The sequence below is a fragment of the Equus przewalskii genome, chromosome 16 (assembly GCF_037783145.1).
Source record: "Equus przewalskii isolate Varuska chromosome 16, EquPr2, whole genome shotgun sequence".
Lineage (NCBI taxonomy): Eukaryota > Metazoa > Chordata > Mammalia > Perissodactyla > Equidae > Equus > Equus przewalskii.
The window spans coordinates 23,290,772-23,297,591 of record NC_091846.1 but is presented as its reverse complement, the minus strand read 5'-3'; positions in this window follow the sequence as shown (position 1 = coordinate 23,297,591).

Below are 6,820 nucleotides of genomic sequence, written 5' to 3'. Positions count from 1 at the left end.
GAGGTGCTAAGCTGGGACTTGCTGCAGCAGTGCTAAAGGTAAGAATGGGACAGTTATCTTCTCCTAGGGTTGGGGGGCTCAGACACAACTGATATGGTAAATGCTGGGGACTGAGTTGAATGTATCAAGAGAAAAAAAGGGGAGACTGGACTTCATCTTGTAGCTATGGGGAGTCAATGGTGGGGGAAATAACATGGTCAATTTTTTGTTTTCTTTTCTTTTGCTTTTTAGCAAGAATGCAGTGTAGAAGACAGATTTCCATATCTTCATTGTCCTGCTCTAAAAGATTTTCTACCAACCTTCTTTTTAATATTTTCACTAGTTACCCTAATTCTACAGAGAATTGGTACTTATTCCATTTCCACATGCTCAAAGTCATCCCCAAGCATGTGTTACATGAGCTACAATGATAAAGCCCAGAGACTGTAATGATCTCAGGCATTTGAAGTTGCTGAGAGATATTGAATAGGAGTATCAAGAAATAAGTAAGAAATAAACTCCATCTCCTGGAACTCACAGGAGAAGGAGAAAAAAAAAAAAAGAACACCTGCATGATGAGCAGGAAAGAAGCAATCACAAAATGCACTTAGCTGGGATCAGGTGTGAGATTACCCAGTATTTAAGCCCAAGAATTCACACACACTGGAGATGCTCATCCGAACTTGATGATGCGATAATAACCTGGAGCTATTTTAACTAGTTTTTGTTTCTGTTTTTTGTAAGGCAATTTTACTTCTGGCAGGAGAGGGCCTGAACAGTTCCATGAAAAAACACTTCAGAAATCGTCAATGTCTTTCTCACCGCTGCCAAATCCAATAAAATTTTTCTTATCCTCACCTTGACTGACCTCGTTGAACACTGTTGACCACCCACCTGCAAAGTCACCCTTCCACAAGGCCTCCCTTTTCTGCTTCTCTGACATTTCTTACAATTTTTTAAATTATTATTGCGTCTTATAAAGCCTTCTTTTCCCATACCTTCACCATCTTGTCCTCAGCCCTCTGTGTTTCTTAATACAAACTCTTCATGCCCCAAACTACAGTGTCGACTGTTCCTAGGACACCATGCACACAAGATCCCATGACGTTGTTTATGCTTCCTCCTTTGCTGAAACATTCTTTCCTCCCCACTCTTTTCTGTCTGTAGAAACCACTTCCTTCAATGCCCAGGTCAAATGTTACCTCCTTGGTAAAGAGTTCCCTGAGCTGCTGTCTCAGTCAACGCTTTTGTATAACAAACCACTCTGAAATTTAGCGGCTTAAAGTAGCAGCCCTTACTTAGTTCATAACTTTATGGGTTGGCAATTTAAGCTGGGCTCAAGTGGGCAGCTCTTCTAGTCCATGTGGTTTTAGCTGGGATTCCTCGTGTGTCTGTGCTTAGTTATTGGCAGGCTAGTCTAGGGCATTCTTAGCTGGGAGAGCTTGCCTCTGCTGCACATGGTCTCTCATGCTCCAGAAGGCTATCCTGTGCTTGTTCACATGGTGGCAACAGCGTTCCAAAAACAAGACTAGAAGTGCAAAATGGTTCCTGAGGCCTAGGCTCAGAATTGGCATGCTGTCACTTCTGATGCATTCAATTGGCCCAAGCAAGTCACAAGGCCAGCCCAAATTCAAGGGATGAAAAAAAAGACTCCACTTCTGGATGACAGAATTACAAGGGCACGGACCCAGGGAGAGAATAAATTTGTAACCATTTTTTGCAACATACCACACCCACTTCTACAAAAGGAGGACTAATAATTTGTAGTGTTCCCACATGCAATATTGTTCAAACCCCAAGTATAATATTATCTCATTCACTTAATTGTATACATACATTTTCCTACAGTTGGAGCTCCTATTTGAATGCAGGAGCCATGTTTTATTTATCTTTGTATACCCACAGTTCTTGGCACAAGCTCTGATACCTAATGCATGCTTACTAAATGCTCATTGGGAATGAATGGATGACCTTCTCCATATAAAGACAGCTTCTGTAATTAACTGGAATTGTTTTGAAGAGTTAGTGGTGGTGATTTTCTGATCAAAGCTGGAAAAACAATGTCAAATTCTTGCTTCTTCATTTCATGTTCTTAGATTCCTTGAAGTTTACCACCTTTGTCTTGACAAGAGTGTTTCTCACATTTAAAAATTTTGGACCGCTTTCAAAAGAAAAACTCTAGTGTACTACAATGTTGACATAAATTACTGCTATTATGGTACTCAATATGTACAAACATAAAATTGGGTATAATTCTTTCACAATTTAACAACTATAAAACCAAAACAAATTAAATATAAAACAAAACTACAAAATCAATAAAATTTTAATTAAAATTAATGTGACACATAATCTTGTTTTGCTGAAAATAAATCATTGCTTACAAGATTAGTAATTGATTTGTGATAGTGCAGATTCATAGAGGCATGAACCTTTGTCTGTAAACTCGTGTACCTAAAAATCACTTACTTTGCTATTTCAATGACTCAACTTAATTTCTATTTTTAGCTTTCATCTTCCAGAACAGTAGAAATTTAATCTCAGAGTCAATTTACGGTTTGCCTTGCTTCTCCTCATGATTGCACCTAAGTTCTGTGGCTTTTGGATGGTACGAAAGCATATGGGGGAGGGGAAAAAGGGATGTGTAGTGGGGGAGTGGGTGGTGGGATGGGGAAGGTAAATAGCTGACCTCCAAATTCTCTGTCCACACCAATGTTTGTGGAGAAAGCCATTGTCAACACACGCAGGTCACCATAAAGAGTGTGCTGATTTCTGTTCATTGAGCTCCTTCAGTCTCCCAATGCTCTCTTCTCTCTATCTGCCTGGCTGAGATACAGGAAACTCCATCACACCATCAACAAGGCCATCTTCCCAGACATACCTGACAGCCATAATCTCTGTGGGTTTTGCCACCTCCATTGGACTCTTACCCTGGAAGCAAAGTTCAGATACTTCTACTCTTGGGTCCCCCAAATGTAGGTAAAAGTTTTCCACCTCCCACATGCTCTGTCTAGGAATGAAGATGGAGGAGAAAGTCCAAGTGGAATAGAACTCCTCTAGCATCTCTGCCATAAACAGTAGAGGCAAAAAGAATTGGTTAATGTTTTTAAAATATTATTGAGTCACATTACCATGTGCTGTGTGACAACACAATTCTTCCACTACATTTATCTGCTTAAACTCTTACTTCAGCACACCATGGCATCACTTGGCTCTCACTTGGCATGAACATTTCATTTTCCTATTTAATCTGCCTGTTTTTCTTTCTAATCAATAGAAAACCCAGGCATTGAAATTACTGGAAATATTCTGTCATATTTCCATATAATAACGTGGCCATACAAATAATCCAAAACATCCATTTGTTGACTTCAGAGGTGCTTAGTTTGTCATCATAGTGAAAGCATAATATCTGAAAATTCTTGCAGAGAACTCTCAGACACCCAAGAAAACATCCAAAGTTCTCAAGGACGTTGGAACTCCAATTTGAAAAACATTGTGTTACAACAACCTTCTCTTCTTTACAACTCACTTTCACAACAAGAGAGAAGTCTAAGAAAATGGTTTGGATTGATTATCTTTTAGTTTTACTTTCAGGTGATATTGCGTGGATGTATCATACAATCACCAGTAAGATCCCTCCAAATATCACTACCATATACCTTACTTCTGTGAAAAACCACTCTTGGATTCTTCAAATCTGCCTAGTGTTTCTGCCTCCTCTCCTTGTCTCTGCTCAAGAAGCCTCACATTTGGCTCCTCTCTCCACACAGTACAAATTCTTACTGATTCCATTCTTCTATCTTTTTCTGGTATTGTTGCTTAGCGTTTTTTTTTTTTTAATCAATTTTTTACCTACTCTGTATCAACTGCATTTTTTTAAGCTCTAGTCTCCCTTCCCAACAATTAGAAATTTTGGTGAAAGGGTCTGGAAACGTATGGCCAATATGCACCAAGGTGAACTTGTGATTAGCACCCTCCAGCGCAGACAAGGGAAAATATTGCTTTTGGATAAATAACTAACATTAATTACAGCCTTGAGAAAATGCTGAAAAATTTAGCTAATTGTCCTTAATCCAATTCTGCTGCTTACGTAATTAAAATCTATTCTCCCAAGTTTTGACATGGTGTATAACACACTCTGGGACTAAAACAGAGATTGTTGTTTATCTTACCTGTGCACTCTAAACACCGGAATCTTGGCTGGAATTATATATTGAATTCTTCTTGTCAAGATGTCTATTGATAACAATGTCAAAATATGGATGTTCTTTAACTTGGGTGTGTAAAGATTACAAATATCTGAGTTACAGATTACTGAACTCCTACCATGGAATGAGATCTATGTTTCCATTCATTTATTCAACCAACATTCGTTAAGCACCAAGTATATGCTTAATAATTATTCTTACATATTAAGATAGAAAAACTCCAAATATTGAAAAAGACACTCCTGGCTTTCAAGGGGCTTGTACGAGGAGACTAGCAGAAAAGGCAAGAGAAGGATGTATTCATTAATTTACTAAACACACACGGGCACACACGCACACAGCATTTACTATATGCCAGTCAGTATTCTAAACACTTTAAAAATATCAAACCAAGAATGCTTCAGAATAATCCTACAGGGTAGTTACTGTTATCTCAACTTTACCTAGGAAGAAACTGAAATTCAGAAGTGGTATGTCCAAGGTCATAACACTATTAGTGGAAGAATTGGGGTCTGAACCCAGAAAGTACAGCTCTAGAGTGCCTGCTACATATGCTGCCTCCAAAATACGGTTCCCAAAAATGCTATTCACAGAAAGAGTCTACAGGACAACTCATTTTAAGAAACACTTCATACTCTCTCCTCTCTCTAGGAAATTCATAATGCACATTAGCATAAAGAAACTATTTAGCTTTGATTAAAACACATATCCAAATGCATTTAATTTTAAATTATGAAGACCTCTCAAAAGGCAAGATAATAATCAGAACTAATATATTTAAGTGCCTTTCATGTGCCAGGAGCTGAAAAGCACTATACCACACAAGTTAAGAGCATAATCTCTACATCCAGAGTGCCTTCAACTCTTCAAACTCCACCTCCAACACACTACTAGACGGTCTAGGTTAGGCTCTGTTGTGCTGAATAAATCCTAAAATCTCAGTGGTTTGACTCCACAAGAAATTATTGCTCATTCATGCAAAGTACAGTATAGGTGTTTCTGATGGGGTGGTTCTACTGGCAGGTCTTCTCCAGGAGATCACTCAGCAACCCAGGCTGTGTTAACCTCACAACTCTGCCATCTTCAACAAATGACCTCAAAGTCGTCATGGAAAGGGAAAGAGGAAATGTGATGGTTTGTGAGTGTATTTATAGCCAGGCCTGGAAATGACACACATCATCTCCACCCACATTTCGTCAGCCGAAGATCAATCATATAGCCCCTACCTAACCACAGGGTGGACTAGGAAATGTAGCCTTTCAGTGTGCTCAGGAAACTGTTCATTGGTTTCAGTGAACACATAGCATCGTCTCTGCCACAACCACCTGCTAGTCATGTAACCTTGGGTAAGTTACTGAACTCCTTTATGTCTCAGTATTCTTGTCTATAAAAAGGGATAAGTTGTCTCATTTGATTGTTGTGAGGATTAAATGATTTACTATCTTTAATTATTCAGAATCACATATCAATCACAGCCGTCTGATTCATGCATGCAATCATGTATAATCCTAACTCTGAAAGGTAAATATTATTATCTCCACATTCAGAGATAAGGAAAGAGAGCCTTAGAGAGACAAGGTGACTCGCCTGCAATTATACACTTGCTATATTAACCAAGGTTCTCCAGAGAAACAAAACCAATAAGATGTATGTATACTTATATAGAAAGATTTATTGTAAGGAATTCACTGATGCAATTATAGAGACTGGCAATTCCAAATCTGTAGTGTGGGTCAGCAGGCTTGAGATCCAGTGGAATTAATGGTACAAATGAAGTCCAAAGGCTGGCAAGCAAAGAATTCCCTCTCACCTGGGGGAGGGTCGGGTTTTGTTCAAATCAGGCCTTCAACTAATTAGACAAGGCCCATCCACATTACAGAGGGCAATCTGCATTACTCTACCAATTAAAATGCTAATCTCATCCAAAAACATCCTTGCAGAAACACCCAGAATAATGTTTAACCAAATATCTCGTACCCCATGGCCCAGTCAAGTTAACATATAAAATTAACCATCATAGTTGCCAAATGTCAAAATTTTCAGAACTGTTCTTGAATCTTCTGATCTATCCATAGTTCTAAGGGACCTATTGACCCACAAAGAACCTGATCTATAGATAGATGATTCTCTCATCCATTCAACAGTTTTTTCTCAATCACTTACACTTTTCAGGGCAGAGGATAAAGAAGAGCAAATAAAACAACACAGATTCTGACCTCATAAAATTTATACACAGTAGGAAAGTCATTTATTTGTACATTTTTGAACCCAAAATTGACCATGTTGGTGTGTCGTCACCCCACCCATCCCTGCTCTCGCATACACTTACACACATGCACCATCACATCTCAGTGGGATCTGATTTGTACTTTCTGCTGAATGCCTCCAGTATTTCCCAACAGCACCAAAGCCTCAAACACCACATGAAATATCACAGTATAGAAGGCACTTGGTGCATTCTCGGCAGAAACAACATTGATTTCTATGCACCTGTTCAAGACTGAAAGGTTATATTTGGTCCTTTTCATTGCTTGGTACAAGCAAAAATTTCCTAAACTTAGCACAGTTAAAAAGTGAGAACTTTAAAGGTCTATAAGTTATTTGACACCAAGCTGGTTCAGCTAGATCAC